The following is a 20,704-nucleotide window of genomic DNA, read 5'->3' as shown; positions in this document are numbered from 1 at the left end:
GCCGCAGCCAAGATCGCAGGGGTCCCCAGCAGGGGTCCTTTGGATTGGGGATAAGATGTCTAGGGGTAGAGTAACACATTAAAGGGTTTATCCAGGAATAAAAAAAACAGAGCTAGTTTCTTTTAAAAACATCTCCACGTCTGTCCCCAGGTTGGGTGCGGTATTGCAACTTGGCTCTATTTACTTCAAAGGAACTGAGCTGCAGAACCAAACCCAACCTGGAGACAGACGGGGAGCGGTTTTTGAACGAAATTTGCTCTGTTTTTCTTTCCCTGGATAACCCCTTTAAAAGAACAGTAAAAAGTGTTGCCTTACAAGTGAAAGGTTAGAATACATTTGTTCTCGCAATGTTATAGAACTCTGGATGTCTGAGGACACCCCGCCCCCTTAAAGGGGTACTCCGGTAGAAAACATTTTTTTTAAATCAACTGGTGCCAGAAAGTTAAACAAATTTGTAAATGACTTCTTTTAAAAAATCTTTACCCTTCCATTACTTATTAGCAGCTGTATGCTATAGGGGAAATTCTTTTCTTTTTTAATTTCTTTTTTGGCTTGTCCACAGTGCTCTCTGCTGACACCTCTGTCCGTGTCAGGAACTGTCCAGTGCAGCATAGGTTTGCTATGGGAATTTCTCCTGCTCTGGACAGTTCCTGATACGGGCATCAGGTGTCAGCAGAGAGCACTGTGGACATCACAAAAAAGAAATTCAAAAAGAAAAGAATTTCCCCTATAGCATACAGCTGCTAAAAAGTAATGGAAGGTTAAAGATTTTTTAATAGAAGTCATTTACAAATTTGTTTAACTTTCTGGCACCAGTTGATTTAAAAAAAAAAAAAATTTTTCCACCGGAGTACCCCTTTAAGGGGGCGGGGGTGTCCTCAGACATACAGAGTTCTATAACATTGCGAGAACAAATGTATTCTAACCTTTCACTTGTAAGTAGCATAAAGCTGCTAAAAAGTACTGGAAGGGTAATGATTTTTTAATAGAAGTCATTTACAAATCTGTTTAACTTTCTGGCACCAGTTGATTAAAAAAAAAAAATACCCCTTTAACTCTTCATCTCTCTATTATTATGATCCCAACACCCACCCTGCATGACAGTGTTAAGTGGACACCACTCGAGCCTTGCAGAATCCTTGTCAAGTGCAAACAGTAACAAGATAGAGAAACGAGTCGGCTGAGGTCATAGACACCATTAGGGTCTCCTCGTCTCTTCTTTTCGCGATCGCTACAAAGCAGACAGCTGTTATTTGCGGGAGACGATATTCTAGCCCGAATGGTCCTGCTGGGGAATGGATAATGGATCTGCTCGAACAGATTCTGAATAATGGTACTATGGGGAGGATCCATTACCAAGAACAGGTGGAAGATTATTACTTAAGATTAGAAGTCTCCAAATCATAAAGAATGTTCCGTGGTCTCAAACTGTGGCCCTCTAGATGTTGCAAAACTTCAACTAAGCATGCCCAGACAGTCAAACACCTGTCTGCCTCCTCCACAGGATCTCCACTGATCATGAAAGGTAAATCAAGGCTTCTCTTTTGCAAAACTTCAACTCCCAGCATGCCCAGACAGTCAAACACCTACCTGCCTCCTCCACAGTATCTCCACTGATCATGAAAGGTAAATCAAGGCTTCTCTTTTCCAAAACTTCAACTCCCAGCATGCCCGGACAGTCAAACACCTGTCTGCCTCCTCCACAGGATCTCCACTGATCATGAAAGGTAAATCAAGGCTTCTCTTTTGCAAAACTTCAACTCCCAGCATGCCCGGACAGTCAAACACCTGTCTGCCTCCTCCACAGGATCTCCACTGATCATGAAAGGTAAATCAAGGCTTCTATTTTGCAAAACTTCAACTCCCAGCATGCCCAGACAGTCAAACACCTGTCTGCCTCCTCCACAGGATCTCCACTGATCATGAAAGGTAAATCAAGGCTCCTCTTTTGCAAAACTTCAACTCCCAGCATGCCCGGACAGTCAAACACCTGTCTGCCTCCTCCACAGGATCTCCACTGATCATGAAAGGTAAATCAAGGCTTCTCTTTTGCAAAACTTCAACTCCCAGCATGCCCGGACAGTCAAACACCTGTCTGCCTCCTCCACAGGATCTCCACTGATCATGAAAGGTAAATCAAGGCTTCTCTTTTGCAAAATTTCAACTCCCAGCATGCCCGGACAGTCAAACACCTGTCTGCCTCCTCCACAGGATCTCCACTGATCAATAAAGGTAAATCAAGGCTTCTCTTTTGCAAATCTTCAACTCCCAGCATGCCCGGACAGTCAAACACCTGTCTGTCTCCTCCACAGGATTTCCACTGATCATGAAAGGTAAATCAAGGCTTCTCTTTTCAAAACTTCAACTCCCAGCATGCCCGGACAGCCGTTGGCTGTCCGGGCATGCTGTGAGTTGAAGTTTTGCAACATCTGGAGGGCCACAGTTTGAGACCACGGATATACATCATCTCCATGTAGATTTACAATTCAGATTTACTGTGGTAGACGGTTGTATGTGCAGAATTGGCCCCACCAGAGGCAAGACAACCATTAGGCCCCAGGGGTACTTAGCTGTACGCATAAAAAAATCAATAATGGCATCCACAGCCACTGTTCAATACTTCTAAAGTGGCCCATACAGTGGAATTGGCTCTTAGTTCTAGGTACTGGGGGCCTACAACTATTTGAGGGCAGAGAGGAGGAGCCTACAATATAGGGGCTGTCTACTACTATATAGGGCCCTACAACTATATGGGGCCTTCCACTGTACGGGGACTGCCTACTACTTTGCAGAGGCCTACTACTATATGGGTGTCTATAACTATATGTGGCATACTACTGTTTGGAGGAAGCCTACTACTATATGGGTGCCTATAACTATATGTGGCATACTACTGTTTGGAGGAAGCCTACTACTATATGGGTGCCTATAACTATATGTGGCATACTACTGTTTGGAGGAAGCCTACTACTATATGGGTGCCTATAACTATATGTGGCATACTACTGTTTGGAGGAAGCCTACTACTATATGGGTGCCTATAACTATATGTGGCATACTACTGTTTGGAGGAAGCCTACTACTATATGGGTGCCTATAGCTATATGTGGCATACTACTGTTTGGAGGAAGCCTACTACTATATGGGTGCCTATAACTATATGTGGCATACTACTGTTTGGAGGAAGCCTACTACTATATGGGTGCCTATAGCTATATGTGGCATACTACTGTTTGGAGGAAGCCTACTACTATATGGGTGCCTATAGCTATATGTGGCATACTACTGTTTGGAGGAAGCCTACTACTATATGGGTGCCTATAACTATATGTGGCATACTACTGTTTGGAGGAAGCCTACTACTATATGGGTGCCTATAACTATATGTGGCATACTACTGTTTGGAGGAAGCGTACTACTATATGGGTGCCTATAACTATATGTGGCATACTACTGTTTGGAGGAAGCCTACTACTATATGGGTAGCCCTATCCAGGTACAGAATGGTCTGGCGAAAATTCCTCTGGGCCCTCTCCCTCGGGCTCATCCTTTATTCCGCCTTTTTTAGGGGGGGATTCTCGGGAAACCTCCAGGGACCCCTACCCTCAGCGAGTCAGGGAACCCCGAAAATAAACTACAATGATGAGGGTTCATTACAAGTGATTAATCTATCTAAATTCACGCTTACTCCTGCACAGATGGGGGTCCTTGGCCGTGGTCTGTCATTTGTCCCAACTGTGGGATTTGACCGTTTTACGTGGACCAAGGACCTCCATCTGTTCATACGCAAATTGAAATGGCATAAATTCCATAAAATTCGAGAAAGAAAGGAATGCCAAGAACTAGGAATCGGTATTCAAGAACTCCCAGTGGTACGTGACCTAGCATCTCTGCTTGACGATAACCCCAACATTCGAGGTGAGGGACCATTTACTACTTGCAAACTATCTAACAAAGCCTTCCCCCCGATTGGAGAGACGTCTTGTATGGATGTATTTCTAGAACTTGTCTGTAAAGATATGGAGATGATGGAGGTACCCACCCTATCTGCATCTAGGATGAATTTTTCTCGTGTAGAAAAACAAGCCATCCAGCAATTACAAAAAAATGAACATCTGATAATAAAAACTGCAGACAAGGGTGGCAACATCGTTGTACTGGATCGTTTCCAGTACATTAATATGTGTAATAGATTATTGAACGATAGATCTACTTATGAGATAATGACCTTAGATCCTACGAATATTTATAAACAGGAATTAAAGACTATTGTGACACAAGCTAGATCCAGGAGACTGATTAGTGACCAGGAATTAGATTTTTTACTAACAAAAAATCCCACCATTCCGACCTTCTATGCCCTGCCAAAAGTCCACAAGGGTGTTACGCCCCTTAAAGGACGACCTATAGTGGCAGGGATAGGAGGTCTCACACAGAATGCTGGGATTTACATTGACCGGATACTAAGAGATTTTGTAGAAGCTCTTCCTTCCTACACTCGAGATACAACCGACCTCCTCAAAAAACTAGAGGGGATATTCGTAGATAGGAACACTATCTTAACTAGTATCGATGTGGAAGCGTTGTACTCTTCAATACCCCATGAAATAGGAATGAAGGCTGTAGCCTATTTCTTAGCATTTCGAGGTAACCAGTATAAGGCACATAATGATTTCATTCTCGAACTGCTGCAGTTCACACTCACCCACAATTATTTTTTATTTAATGGGAAATTCTTCCACCAGCTCAGAGGGACCGCTATGGGGAGCCCTTGTGCCCCCAGTTATGCGAATCTCACTCTGGGCTGGTGGGAGGCTACCCAAGTTTTTTATGATTTCAGAGAACAGTTTACTGAGCATGCCCTATTGTGGGCACGCTATATTGACGATATTTTTATTCTCTGGCAGGGGAACACGCAGCAGTTTGAGCAATTTTTGGAGTCACTAAATGTGAACAATATTGGTTTAACTTTTACTTATGAATATCATGAACAGTCCCTCTCCTTCCTGGATATAGCCATACATAAGAATTTTGACGGTAGCATCCGTACCACAGTACATCGCAAAGCCACTGCTACCAATTCTCTCCTGAGGTGGGAGAGCTGTCACCCGGTCCCCCTTAAAAGGGGGATACCGCGGGGACAGTACCTCCGCCTCAGGAGGAATTGCTCTGACAAACATGATTTCATTCGAGAAGCGCATGACCTGAGGAAGAGATTTACCAATAGAGGTTATCCTCAATACACCTTACGATCAGCATATCAACATGCCCTGAGGACCCCCAGAGACACACTTCTAGTACCTAAGAAAAGCCCGGATACTATTCCATCTATGCGTGTCATCGCCACCTTTGACCAAGGTGCCACCTATATGCGGGATGTCCTGAAAAAATATTGGGGCATCCTTCAAATGGATGTTGACATTAAGGACGTAATTCCTGATTACCCCCAGGTCACATATAGAAGAGGTCGTAACCTGGGGGATATGATCACTAATAGCCATCTCTCCCCAGTGACATCGGATCGGTTGACTTGGCTGGATAGAACACATAAACCAATGGGTAACTACCCTTGTGGTCATTGCAAAGCATGCCCTTATATTCTCAGGAATAAATCCTTTCGAAGTGCAAGCACAGGTAGAGAGTTCAGGATCCGTAATTTTATTAACTGTACCACACGAGGCATCATCTACATGGCCATTTGTCCCTGCCTTAAAAAGTACATAGGAAAAACCTTTAGAGAATTTAAGAAACGGATCCTTGAACACCTTGGAGATGTGAGGCATGACCGAGATACTCCCTTAGCTAGACATATGAACTGTTTTCACAGGAATGACTCCAACAATTTAAAGTTCTTTGGGATTGAAAAAGTGGAACCTTCACCCAGAGGGGGAAATTTCGATCAACGGTTATTACAGAAAGAGTGTCGCTGGATCTATGAATTAGGTACTTGTGGCCCGGAGGGGCTAAATGAACAACTTAATTATGCGTGCTTCCTGTGACCTGCTCTCACCTTTATGGTGATCCCTAGGCAGTTAGTGGAGACCCTAGTGGGCCTATCAGTTAGTATCACCATATAGTTAGGGCTCTATGAGGCCAAGTAGGAGGTACGTGAGCGGGGCCGCCCTTATTAGGGCGTCCACCCTGCCTAGGGATTAGGGCATTCTAGCTAGATCAGGGATAGATTAGGCACCCTAGGCCCCTGTCTATCCCCTGTCACTCTCCTCTAGTTTTTGCCCTGGTGTATGTTGCAGGTCACAAGGGGGGCCCCCGCATGTTATCCCCTCCCCCCCCCCCCCCCCCTTGGGATTTCCAAGCCGCTCCAGCTCTTGAGCCTCTAACCATCTGGTTTTTGAATTTCCTAATCTACCTATTTAGGATATCTAATTAGGGTCCACATAGTTGGATCAATCTCCATATGTACTATTTACCCTGACCTCTTATTCCTCATTTATTGTTTGGGTTGATCCTTGCAGGTCTTGCTCATATTCCTCAATTATTGGTTGGGTTGATCCTTGCAGGTCATGCGCTTTCTCTAGTCATTATCTTTTTCTAATCATTCACTATATCAATAACTACCATTCCTTTTGGTATTACTATGACCGTTTATTTTTCTAGAGATATGGACCAAGAGTCTTTTACCCCTATTGTACTTATTCACACCAGCGATTATCATTTTTGTGTGTGGGGGTTAGTATTCATCTATATTTATATACACATATACTCTAGAATAGCATAGAGACATGTGGGTGCTCTAGATCATAGTCCAATCATTTCTTCCACCTAAATGGGGGTTACTTTGTGAGGAGAGTCATAATTCATGGGTTTTTACTGCTTAGTTAGCTCGCGGGACCTTGCATCCCTTTTAAAGGTCATGGATGCGCTGCAGTTCTCCCCTTCCTCTCCTAGCTAGGCACACAAACCCCCTAATTTTGTCTGTGACGTAATTCTTACACGCTTTGGTCTCTAATGATTTGTCCTCTGTTAGGAACTAACTTATCTCGCTCCGAGTATATACATATATAGTGACACATTGGGGTTCCCTCTGTTTATCAGGCATATTGTCAGATTAATATCATTATATCGCTGCGGTTACTAAGGACGCTGTTTTGTCTCACCTAGCGCCGCCCTCTGTTCGCGTCTAGAGGGCTGGGCGCTAAGACGCGGCTTCCGGTTGGCAGCGGATATGACGTCAGACGCCGGCATGGTCTCAGTGTGCGCTCAGCAGCCGTGATTACTAGACGGCTCCCCGCCACTGCGGGTTGGAGCGCAGCACTGAGACCCTATTTGCCGGAAGCAAGTACATCCTAACAGTGAGTACTTCTGCTGGTGCGTTTTGCACCCTTTTCCTTTCAGGTACACATAAGCAGTACACTTATGGAAGTTATATTCTATTTCCCTCTAGGTACTTTTGGACTCTTCAGGGCTATGTGAGTGATTTTATAAGTGGAATCCACTAGTACTGTTGAGGAATGTTTATTGAAACCATCTATTCTGTGTACGTTTTCTTTACAGATCCACTGATGACAACTAACTCTGTTGCTTAGGAGTCCGTGTCCTGAAAGTTTGCATGGGGCACACTATGTATCGGGTGTACCCCTTCCATGAGTAATCGTGGTTCTCAGTTTCTAAACTTTTTTCTAATTGTACTACTTCTAGTGCATGGTATGGTAGGCTTAGAACAAATAGCCTCATACTAGTATCTTCTTTAGTCCCCTGATGACACCACACAAATGTGGTAGAAACGCGTTGGGTCTACACTACGAGCATTAGAATGGGATCATTTTTGATAAATCCACATTGACATGTGGTAATCCTTTTGATTTATGATTTGGTGTTGGATTTAGTTTTGAGCACTCCTCTCTGATTACTCTGGTGGCTTTTAACTATAAACATTAAAAGCTAGATTTTATGGAGTTCCCCTCCGATCAGCACAAGAAATATTACTACTTTTTGTTGATTTTTTCTACTTCAATTATCCGGGAATATATTGGTCATATGCAGACCGTACTATTATCATAGGCATATTTTTTCCTACTATATGGGTGCCTATAACTATATGTGGCATACTACTGTTTGGAGGAAGCCTACTACTATATGGGTGCCTATAGCTATATGTGGCATACTACTGTTTGGAGGAAGCCTACTACTATATGGGTGCCTATAACTATATGTGGCATACTACTGTTTGGAGGAAGCCTACTACTATATGGGTGCCTATAGCTATATGTGGCATACTACTGTTTGGAGGAAGCCTACTACTATATGGGTGCCTATAGCTATATGTGGCATACTACTGTTTGGAGGAAGCCTACTACTATATGGGTGCCTATAACTATATGTGGCATACTACTGTTTGGAGGAAGCCTACTACTATATGGGTGCCTATAACTATATGTGGCATACTACTGTTTGGAGGAAGCCTACTACTATATGGGTGCCTATAACTATATGTGGCATACTATTGTTTGGAGGAAGCCTACTACTATATGGGTGCCTATAACTATATGTGGCATACTACTGTTTGGAGGAAGCCTACTACTATATGGGTGCCTATAACTATATGTGGCATACTACTGTTTGGAGGAAGCCTACTACTATATGGGTGCCTATAACTATATGTGGCATACTATTGTTTGGAGGAAGCCTACTACTATATGGGTGCCTATAACTATATGTGGCATACTACTGTTTGGAGGAAGCCTACTACTATATGGGTGCCTATAGCTATATGTGGCATACTACTGTTTGGAGGAAGCCTACTACTATATGGGTGCCTATAGCTATATGTGGCATACTACTGTTTGGAGGAAGCCTACTACTATATGGGTGCCTATAACTATATGTGGCATACTACTGTTTGGAGGAAGCCTACTACTATATGGGTGCCTATAACTATATGTGGCATACTACTGTTTGGAGGAAGCCTACTACTATATGGGTGCCTATAACTATATGTGGCATACTACTGTTTGGAGGAAGCCTACTACTATATGGGTGCCTATAACTATATGTGGCATACTACTGTTTGGAGGAAGCCTACTACTATATGGGTGCCTATAGCTATATGTGGCATACTACTGTTTGGAGGAAGCCTACTACTATATGGGTGCCTATAACTATATGTGGCATACTACTGTTTGGAGGAAGCCTACTACTATATGGGTGCCTATAGCTATATGTGGCATACTACTGTTTGGAGGAAGCCTACTACTATATGGGTGCCTATAGCTATATGTGGCATACTACTGTTTGGAGGAAGCCTACTACTATATGGGTGCCTATAACTATATGTGGCATACTACTGTTTGGAGGAAGCCTACTACTATATGGGTGCCTATAACTATATGTGGCATACTACTGTTTGGAGGAAGCCTACTACTATATGGGTGCCTATAACTATATGTGGCATACTATTGTTTGGAGGAAGCCTACTACTATATGGGTGCCTATAACTATATGTGGCATACTACTGTTTGGAGGAAGCCTACTACTATATGGGTGCCTATAACTATATGTGGCATACTACTGTTTGGAGGAAGCCTACTACTATATGGGTGCCTATAACTATATGTGGCATACTATTGTTTGGAGGAAGCCTACTACTATATGGGTGCCTATAACTATATGTGGCATACTACTGTTTGGAGGAAGCCTACTACTATATGGGTGCCTATAGCTATATGTGGCATACTACTGTTTGGAGGAAGCCTACTACTATATGGGTGCCTATAGCTATATGTGGCATACTACTGTTTGGAGGAAGCCTACTACTATATGGGTGCCTATAACTATATGTGGCATACTACTGTTTGGAGGAAGCCTACTACTATATGGGTGCCTATAGCTATATGTGGCATACTACTGTTTGGAGGAAGCCTACTACTATATGGGTGCCTATAACTATATGTGGCATACTACTGTTTGGAGGAAGCCTACTACTATATGGGTGCCTATAACTATATGTGGCATACTACTGTTTGGAGGAAGCCTACTACTATATGGGTGTCTATAACTATATGTGGCATACTACTGTTTGGAGGAAGCCTACTACTATATGGGTGCCTATAACTATATGTGGCATACTACTGTTTGGAGGAAGCCTACTACTATATGGGTGCCTATAACTATATGTGGCATACTACTGTTTGGAGGAAGCCTACTACTATATGGGTGCCTATAACTATATGTGGCATACTATTGTTTGGAGGAAGCCTACTACTATATGGGTGCCTATAACTATATGTGGCATACTACTGTTTGGAGGAAGCCTACTACTATATGGGTGCCTATAACTATATGTGGCATACTATTGTTTGGAGGAAGCCTACTACTATATGGGTGCCTATAACTATATGTGGCATACTACTGTTTGGAGGAAGCCTACTACTATATGGGTGCCTATAACTATATGTGGCATACTACTGTTTGGAGGAAGCCTACTACTATATGGGTGCCTATAGCTATATGTGGCATACTACTGTTTGGAGGAAGCCTACTACTATATGGGTGCCTATAGCTATATGTGGCATACTACTGTTTGGAGGAAGCCTACTACTATATGGGTGCCTATAGCTATATGTGGCATACTACTGTTTGGAGGAAGCCTACTACTATATGGGTGCCTATAACTATATGTGGCATACTACTGTTTGGAGGAAGCCTACTACTATATGGGTGCCTATAGCTATATGTGGCATACTACTGTTTGGAGGAAGCCTACTACTATATGGGTGCCTATAGCTATATGTGGCATACTACTGTTTGGAGGAAGCCTACTACTATATGGGTGCCTATAACTATATGTGGCATACTACTGTTTGGAGGAAGCCTACTACTATATGGGTGCCTATAGCTATATGTGGCATACTACTGTTTGGAGGAAGCCTACTACTATATGGGTGCCTATAACTATATGTGGCATACTACTGTTTGGAGGAAGCCTACTACTATATGGGGTTCCAGAGGGAGTCATAAAGGCAAACCAACCATCTGAGGAGCTGGTGAATCCACCAGTGCAGCAGTTCCCAACCTGGGGTACATGTATCCACAGGGGTACTTAGCTGTTCTCCTTGGGGTACACGTGAACAAAATCATGCAGTCATGCAGCACCTATCCGTGAAACCCCCTGCAGGTGAAAGTCAAAGCCTGGTAAACGCAATTACAGGGGAGAGGTCTAGTCGGCATAGTCAAGTCTGTCAAGTCTAAAGTCAGCGTGGGACTGCATAATTGATCCAAGTCCACTACAAGTCCCAGAGAGCCAACAAGCCTCCTGAAGTTCACTGGTCATCTCCTTGGGCCTAAACTGAGCTGTAAAGACTATAACATCTGTCTGCCTCGGTAAAGCTGCCGTTGTTCCGTAACTTTGCATCGGAGTGATTATTTGCCCCGTGCCTGGCCCAGGAACCAGCGGCTAGAGATGAGCGAACTTACAGTAAATTCGATTCGTCACGAACTTCTCGGCTCGGCGGTTGCTGACTTTTCCTGCATAAATTAGTTCAGCTTTCCAGTGCTCCGGTGGGCTGGAAAAGGTGGATACAGTCCTAGGAAAGAGTCTCCTAGGACTGTATCCACCTTTTCCAGCCCACAGGAGCACCTGAAAGCTGAACTAATTTATGCAGGAAAAGTCATCAACTGCCGAGCCGAGAAGTTCGTGACGAATCGAATTTACTGTAAGTTCGCTCATCTCTACCAGCGGCCATACCTCGAGTGGTGTAGACTAAAGAAAAGCATATACATTTGAAACAGCAGCAACTATATTAATTAAAACTGTCGCTAAAATTGGGGTGGGGGGTACAGTTTTTCTAAATGGGCTGCGAAGGGGTATTAGGGCAAAAAGAAAAAGGATGGGAACCACTGCACTAGTGTTATCCTCAAAACCATTTACCAACACAGCTATAGGGTAACGTTAAACAGTCACATGACTTCTATTATTAACTCTTTGCTGCCTAGGTGATAATTGTTAGATTGATGGGGGTTCATCTGCTGGGACCTTCACCAATTGTCAGAAAAGAGGGCCCAAGTCCTCTATTCCCTCCAGCCACAAGATCCCGCCTAGGGGGAGTTTGAATGGAATAGCGGTCCGGCATGTACCCAGCTGCTCCATTCAATATCTCTGGCACTGATGGAAAGAGCCAGGTATAGCGCTGAACATGCTGGGTTACTACACGTTTCATGTTCCTTCTATCCGCAGTGACCGAGATCCCTGGTTCTAACCATCAGTGATTGGTTGGAATATCTGGTTTAGCATTAATCACCTATACAGTGATCCCTCAACTTACAATGGCCTCAACATACAATAGTTTCAACATACAATGGTCTTTTCTGGACCATTTTAAGTTGAAACCAGACTCACCATACAATGTACAGACAGTCCAGATCTGTGAAACATGTCAATTGCCGGAAGAACCGACCAATCAGAATGGGCAATTTACTCGTAAAACACCTTTATCGCCCCCTACAGTACAGGGAGGTATTACATGTTCTGTACTCTTTACCTGTATTACTGAAGTGTATGCACTGACTGGTATCTGGCAGCGCCCCCTACAGTACAGGGAGGTATTACATGTTCTGTACTCTTTACCTGTATTACTGAAGTGTATGCACTGACTGGTGTCTGGTAGTGCCCCCTACAGTACAGGGAGGTATTACATGTTCTGTACTCTTTACCTGTATTACTGAAGTGTATGCACTGACTGGTGTCTGGTAGTGCCCCCTACAGTACAGGGAGGTATTACATGTTCTGTACTCTTTACCTGTATTACTGAAGTGTATGCACTGACTGGTGTCTGGTAGCACCCCCTACAGTACAGGGAGGTATTACATGTTCTGTACTACTCTTTACCTGTATTACTGAAGTGTATGCACTGACTGGTGTCTGGTAGCACCCCCTACAGTACAGGGAGGTATTACATGTTGTGTACTACTCTTTACCTGTATTACTGAAGTGCATGCACTGACTGGTGTCTGGTAGCGCCCCCTACAATACAGGGAGGTATTACATGTTCTGTACTCTTTACCTGTATTACTGAAGTGTATGCACTGACTGGTGTCTGGTAGCGCCCCCTACAGTACAGGGAGGTATTACATGTTCTGCACTCTTTACCTGTATTACTGAAGTGTATACACTGACTGGTGTCTGGTAGCACCCCCTATAGTACAGGGAGGTATTACATTGTCACGATTCGGCTAGCTGGAGGTGGATCCTCTGTGCCAGAGAGGGATTGGCGTGGACCGTGTCGGTGAACCGGTTCTAAGTTGCTACTGGTATTCACCAGAGCCCGCCGCAAAGCGGGATGGTCTTGCTGCGGTGGTAGCAACCAGGTCGTATCCACCGGCAACAGCTCAACCTCTCTGACTGCTGAGATAAGCGCGGTACAAGGGAGTAGACAAGAGCAAGGTCGGACGTAGCAGAAGGTCAGGGCAGGCAGCAAGGATCGTAGTCAGGGGCAACGGCAGGAGGTCTGGAACACAGGCTAGGAACACACAAGGAAACGCTTTCACTGGCACAATGGCAACAAGATCCGGCGAGGGAGTGCAGGGGAAGTGAGGTATAAGTAGGGAGTGCCTGCTGCGCCAATCAGTGGCGCAGTGGCCCTTTAAATCGCAGAGACCCGGCGCGCGCGCGCCCTAAGGAGCGGGGCCGCGCGCGCCGGGACAACACAGATGGGGAACAGGTCAGGTACGTGAGCCGAGATGCGCATCGCGAGCGGGCGCGTCCCGCATCGCGAATCGCATCCCGGCTGGGAGCAATATCGCAGCGCACCCGGTCATCAGGTCTGACCGGGGCGCTGTGAATAAGAGAACGCTGCGAGCGCTCCGGGGAGGAGCGGGGACCCGGAGCGCTCGGCATAACATACATGTTCTGTACTACTCTTTACCTGTATTACTGAAGTGCATGCACTGACTGGTATCTGGTAGCGCCCCCTACAGTACAGGGAGGTATTACATGTTCTGTTCTCTTTACCTGTATTACTGAAGTGCATGCACTGACTGGTGTCTGGTAGCGCCCCCTACAGTACAGGGAGGTATTACATGTTCTGTACTCTTTACCTGTACCAGGGTTAGCTGCTCCTTTGGACACCAGGTGAGGGCAGCTCCATTACTTTTTTAGGACATTGCATGTACTGTGCAGGACCCTGAAGAAGCTCCTGTCATCTACATAGACCAGTGTTTCCCAAGCAGGGTGCCCCCAGCTGTTGCAAAACTACAACTCCCAGCATGCCCGGACAGCCTTTTGACAGTGATTACAGCTCCCAGCAGATCTTTCTCACTTTTATATGTAAGGATTTGCTTTATCTATATTAGTTATTAGGGGTGTGAATCGCCAAGAATTTGGCGATACGATTGAATCGCGATACCAGTGTGGCGATTGAATATATCACGATATATCGTGATACCGTCTAGGTGACGATACATCGCGATATATCCCGATTCTGTCTAAAAAACAATGTCTTTTACACTTTTAATAAACCTTTATTTTAATTTTTTGGACACTTTATTAGACTTTTAGGAGGAATCATTAGATTCCTCAGACAGATGAATAGAGTTCTATTGAACTACATTGATCTGCGATCCATTGATAGAGCCTGGTCCAGCCATGATCTATCAATGACAGAGCCATGGGACAGCAGGAAGCAGAGGTACACCCTCCGGCTACCTCCACAGTGGATCACCCGCCCACGATCAAAGCTGCGTGGGGGGGGGGGGTCCGATCAACACCACTAGGCCACCAGGGAGCATTCACAGATCCCTTTTAGACGCCGCAGTCAGCTTTGACAGCGGCGATCTAAAGGGTTAATAGCCAGCCGCGGCGATCGCTGCATGCTGGCTATTAGCGGCGGCCCCCGGCTACTGAAATCAGCTGGGGGCTGCAGAGTATGGAGCGGGCACGAGTCCGGAGCCCGGTCCATACAGACTGCTGAGCACCGTATGCTGGATATTAGCGGTGGTGATGCCTCAGCGGCCCCCGGCTACTGAAATCAGCCGGGGGGCCGCAGAGTACGGAGCGGGCACAAGTCGGAGCCCGCTCCATACACCCAGAGCGACGCCGCGTCAGATCCGGCATGCCCTGTTCCACAAATGTGGAATTTGTATCTCCGGATGTCCGGGACATGCTGTTCAGGGAGTCAGGAGTTACAAATTCCACATCCCTAAAAGGATCGATTCAAAAATATTTTGAATCGATTCAGTATCGCCAAGTGAAAAATCACGATAATCGCGCAAATCTATTTTTTCTTACATCCCTATTAGTTTTCTACTTATTTTCCTTTAATCCTCACTTTTTCCTATTTTTGGATGACATTTTGGTGCCTTTAAAACCAATTACCAGGTATCCATAGAGTTATGGTCTCAACATACAATGGTTTCAACATACAATGGTCGTCCCAGATTAATATTGTAACTTTAGGGACCACTGTATAGTGTAAAGGTGATAAAAGCTTCTGCCTGGAAAACCCATTTAATATCCTTCATTATGAATACAGGATATGTAATGTAAAAGTATCTTTTCTGAACAAAATATATTGATGACCTATCTTCAGGTTAGGTCACCAATATAAGATTGGTGGGGTGCCGAAACCCAGCACCTTCACCAATCAGCTGTTTGCCAGAGCCATGATTCTGCTATGCACACAGTGAACCAACATCCATTCACTTCAAAGGGAGGTAACTCAGCTCGGCCACTACACAATATACGGAGCCTGAGGATTTATAGAGAAATGTAGGCAGCGCTGGGAAATCATTTCAGGGATAGGATTGCAACCAGTATGGCTGCAAACTCCACATCAGCTAATACAGGTAAGCATAAGGTATGCACAAGAGCCTTTATATTGTTCTCTAATAATAACCTATGCTGCACTATATAAGCAAGTGCTTCTTTAAAGGGGTACTCCGGCCTTAAGACATCTTATCTCCTATCCTTTGGATAGGGGATAAGATGTCTGACCGCGTGGGTCCCGCCATTCTGCACCCACCTCTTTGACCTGCACGCTACGCAGTCAGGCATTCACGCATCCGGGCATTCAGTCGGGCATTCACGCAACGCAGTCGGGCACTTAAAGGGGTACTCCGCTGGAAAACATTATTTTTTAATCAACTGGTGCCAGAAAGTTAAACAGATTTGTAAATTACTTCTATTAAAATATCTAAATCCTTCCAGTACTTATCAGCTGCTGTATACTACAGAGGAAGTTCTTTTCATTTTGGATTTCTTCTTCTGTCTGTCCACGGTGCTCTCTGCTGACACCTCTGTCCATGTCAGGAACTGTCCAGAGCAGTAGAGGTTTGCTATGGGGATTTGCTCCTACTCTGGACAGTTCCTAAAATGGACAGAGGTGTCAGCAGAGAGCACTGGGTCAGACGGAAAATAAATTAAAAAAGAAAAGAACTTCCTGATAAGCTGATAAGTACTGGAAGGATTAGAATTTTTAAATAGAAGTAATTTGCAAATCTGTTTAACGTTCTGGCACCAGTTGATAAAAAAAAAAAAAAAAAAATTCACCGGAGTACCCCTTTAAATGTAGAATACTTACATATTGGTTTTATTCTTCTGTATTAACCCTAATATGTATGATTTTAGGAAGTCGAAATAAACTGGGCAGGGCCATCATCCAAGTGACCACAGACAGCACAGCTTGGGATGCCACGTGGTGTTCGGTAAGAGAAGTGGCTCGGCTCCTCCTCTACCTCTTTTCGGTGGCCAGGTGAGATATGACATCAACAAAATGCTTACACATTAGACCAGTGTTTTCCAACCAGGGTGCCTCCAGCTGTTGCAAAACTACAACTCCCTACATGCAATAATTAGCTGCAGAGTTATAAAACTCCCCTGCTCACTTTGATTGTCTCTTTTTGTGTGCAGATGCTCTAGTACAGGGGTCCTCAAACTACGGCGGCCCGCCGAGGACATTTATCCGGCCTGCCGCTGCCTGGGACATCCATGTGTCCCGAAAGATGTTTTCGGGACACAGGGATGCGCTCTCGGAGACCCCGCGTTTACTTTAAAAACACAGGGGCCGCCGGGAAGCTGGCGCACGCAGGGACCTCACTGACGCCGTGCATGCGCCCATAGCAACGGAGCGCGGAGGAGCGGGGCAGCGATGAGGACGTGCGCTGGCCAGCTAGGTAAGTGTTACCAGCGGCACGTCAGCTTCGGTGCTCCGACCACCGCTCCTCCGGTCCCGGGACTTACTGCTATGTCCGGACGGGAGGAGCGGTGGTCGGAGCACTGAAGTGGGGGAGAATACAGGCATACAGCCTCCAGCCATACACTGTATGGCTGGAGGCTGTATGTCTGTGGGGGAACTATACTGCACGTAATGTGGGGGAACATACTGCACCTAATGTGGGGAGCTATACTGCACCTAATTTGGGGGATCTATACTGCACCTAATGTGGGGGAACATGCTGCACCTAATTTGGGGGATCTATACTGCACCTAATGTGGTGGTACATGCTGCACCTAATATGGGGGAACTATACTGCACCTAATGTGGGGGAACTGTACTGCACCTAATGTGGGGGAACTATACTGCACCTAATGTGGGGGAACATGCTGCACCTAATGTGGGGAGCTATACTGCACCTAATTTGGGGGATCTATACTGCACCTAATGTGGGGGTACATGCTGCACCTAATGGGAGCTATACTGCCCCTAATGTGGGGGAACATTATACTGCACCTAATGTGGGGGAACATTATACTGCACCTAATGTGGGGAGCTATACTGCACCTAATTTGGGGTATCTATACTGCACCTAATGTGGGGGAACATGCTGCACCTAATGTGGGGAGCTATACTGCACCTCATTTGGGGGATCTATACTGCACCTAATGTGGGGAGCTATACTGCACCTAATGTGGGGGAACATTATACTGCACCTAATGTGGGGAGCTATACTGCACCTAATTTTGGGGAGCTATACTGCACCTAATTTGGGGGATCTATACTGCAACTAATGTGGGGAAACATGCAACACCTAATGTGGGGAGCTATACTGCACCTAGTTTGGGGGATATATACTGCACCTAATGTGGGGGAACATTATACTGCACCTAATGTGGGGGAACATTATACTGCACCTAATGTGGGGGAACATTATACTGCAACTAATGTGGGGAAATTGTACTGCACTAAATGTGGGGGGACTATACTGCACCCAATGTGGGGGAACTGTACTGCACCTAATGTGGGGAATTGTACTGCACCTGATGTGGGGGAATTGTACTGCACCTAATGTGGGGGAACTGCACTGCCAACCCTAATGTGGGGGAATTGTACTGCACCTAATGTGGAGGACCTGTACTGCCAACCCTAATGTGGGGGAATTGTACTGCACCTAATGTGGGGGAACTGTACTGCACCTAATGTGGGGGAACTGTACTGCCAACCCTAATGTGTGGGAACTACAACCTAATGTGGGGGGGGGGGGGGGGAACTGTGCTGCGTACTTAAAGTGGTAGTCCACTAATAAGATATATGTGTGCATAGGAATTTGTTCATGTTTTGATATCTATAGTCCGGCCCTCCAATGGTCTGAGGGACCGTGAACTGGCCCCCCGTTTAAAAAGTTTGAGAGCCCCTGCTCTAGTACAAGTGGTCTCTAAACTGTGAACCTCCAGCTGTTGGAAAAACTACAACTCCCTACGTGCAATAATTAGCTGCAGAGTTATGCAACTCCCCTGCTCACTTTGATGCATGCTGGGAGTTTTAGTTTTGCAACAGCTGGAGGCACCCTGATTGGGAAACTCTGCACTAGACGCACGCCGCACACGCGCTACTTGGCTTATTTTGGTTAATTTACAAATCTGTTTAACTTTCTAGCACCAATTGATTTAAAAAAAATTTTTTCCAGAGGAGTACCCCTTTAAATGTACAATGCGGAAAAATAATCCAATGTTTGCATGTGTGTAAGATATATATATATATATATATATATATATATATATATATATATATTTACATATATAAGAGTATTTATATTTTTTTTTTCGATTTATGTTGTTTATATGTTACATTATTAATTAACAATGTTTTAGCGCTGGCAGTATTTCGCTGCATTTTTCGTGTTTGTTTGGTTATGCGTTGCGAGCACAGCGGCGTACACCTGCACATTTAGTTCCCGTTGGATGTGATAAGTAATTTTCCGCAGTAATCTCAGTGGGTCCCAGCCCACCTCCTCACGTGCGTCTGACTTGCTGCTGCTCACAGTCTACACCATGATATCTGGCAGATCTCGTACCGTCACCAAACCATAAGATTTCTCCTAATGTTATTATTTTTAATAGAAATCTCACTGTGCACTAATTTTATTAGCAAGATTCCCTCCCGGTGCTGGTATGTACCCACAGTGCATGCGCGCAGCGGGCGTCGTGACGGAAGCAATTATTGCTGACTTCGTGTTGCCATGGCGACGGCTTTGCAACAAGTTCCAGGTCGTCGCACAGGTACTGTGGGTGTAGTGAAGCACAGGAGATGGCAGATGATTCATACTTGGCTATATTGTGTCTCCTCTGAGGACTGGAGGTCCCACACTCAGCCCTTCCGGCACTTTTATCACTTTATGACACATTTGTGTCATTTCATAGAAGAATACGTTTTTTTTTTTTTTGGTCCCCAGTGTGAACATTTATTATCATCTTATGCAACCAAAAAAGAAAAAAATACATTGTTAAATGGTTACAAAAAAAGTCCTTAAAAGGGGTACTCCGTGGAAAACATATATTTTTTTTTAATCAACTGATGCCAGAAAGTTAAACAGATTTGTAAATTACTTCTATAAAAAAAAAAATTTTTTAATCCTTCCAGTACTTATTAGCGGCTGTTTACTACAGAGGAAATTCTTTTCTTTTTGGATTTCTTTTCTGTCACGACCACAGTGCTCTCTGCTGACACCTCTGTCCCTTTTAAGAACTGTCCAGAGCAGGATAGGTTTGCTATGGGGATTTTCTCCTGCTCTGGACAGTTCCTAAAATGGACAGCAGAGGTCAGCAGAGAGCACTGTTGTCACGATGCCGGCTGGCAGGTAGTGGATCCTCTGTGCCAGAGAGGGATTGGCGTGGACCGTGCTAGTGGATCGGTTCTAAGTCACTACTGGTTTTCACCAGAGGCCGCCGCAAAGCGGGATGGTCTTGCTGCGGCGGTAGTGACCAGGTCGTATCCACTAGCAACGGCTCAACCTCTCTGGCTGCTGAAGATAGGCGCGGTACAAGGGAGTAGACAGAAGCAAGGTCGGACGTAGCAGAAGGTCGGGGCAGGCAGCAAGGATCGTAGTCAGGGGCAACGGCAGGAGGTCTGGAACACAGGCTAGGAACACACAAGGAAACGCTTTCACTGGCACAATGGCAACAAGATCCGGCAGGGAAGTGCAGGGGAAGTGAGGTGATATAGGGAAGTGCACAGGTGAAGACACTAATTGGAATCACTGCGCCAATCAGCAGCGCAGTGGCCCTTTAAATCGCAAAGACCCGGCGCGCGCGCGCCCTAGGGAGCGGGGCCGCGCGCGCCGGGACAGGACCGAGGGAGAGCGAGTCAGGTACGGGAGCCGGGGTGCGCATCGCGAGCGGGCGCTACCCGCATCGCGAATCGCATCCCGGCTGGAAGCAGAATCGCAGCGCCCCGGGTCAGTGGATCTGACCGGAGCGCTGCAGCGGAGAGAGTGTAGCGAGCGCTCCGGGGAGGAGCGGGGACCCGGAGCGCTCGGCGTA

At 45.5% G+C, this 20,704-nt stretch overlaps 1 protein-coding gene across 3 annotated transcripts in view; it reads left to right on the top strand.

Annotated features, from left to right (window-relative positions):
* Positions 1-20,704, top strand: part of LOC130297697 (bactericidal permeability-increasing protein-like) — a 146,618-nt gene that overhangs the window by 39,405 nt on the left and 86,509 nt on the right. For 2 of the 3 annotated variants that reach the window (XM_056550455.1, XM_056550457.1), the window contains exon 2: positions 16,577-16,700. The exons of the other annotated variant lie outside the window; for it this stretch is intronic. The gene's annotated coding sequence lies outside the window, so the exon portion shown is untranslated. The remainder of the gene's footprint in view (positions 1-16,576; positions 16,701-20,704) is intronic. 3 annotated transcript variants of the gene reach the window in all.

This window comes from Hyla sarda, chromosome 13 (assembly GCF_029499605.1).
Source record: "Hyla sarda isolate aHylSar1 chromosome 13, aHylSar1.hap1, whole genome shotgun sequence".
Classification (NCBI taxonomy): domain Eukaryota; kingdom Metazoa; phylum Chordata; class Amphibia; order Anura; family Hylidae; genus Hyla; species Hyla sarda.
The sequence above is the reverse complement of the archived record's forward strand: the minus strand, read 5'-3'. Positions and strand labels throughout refer to the sequence as shown.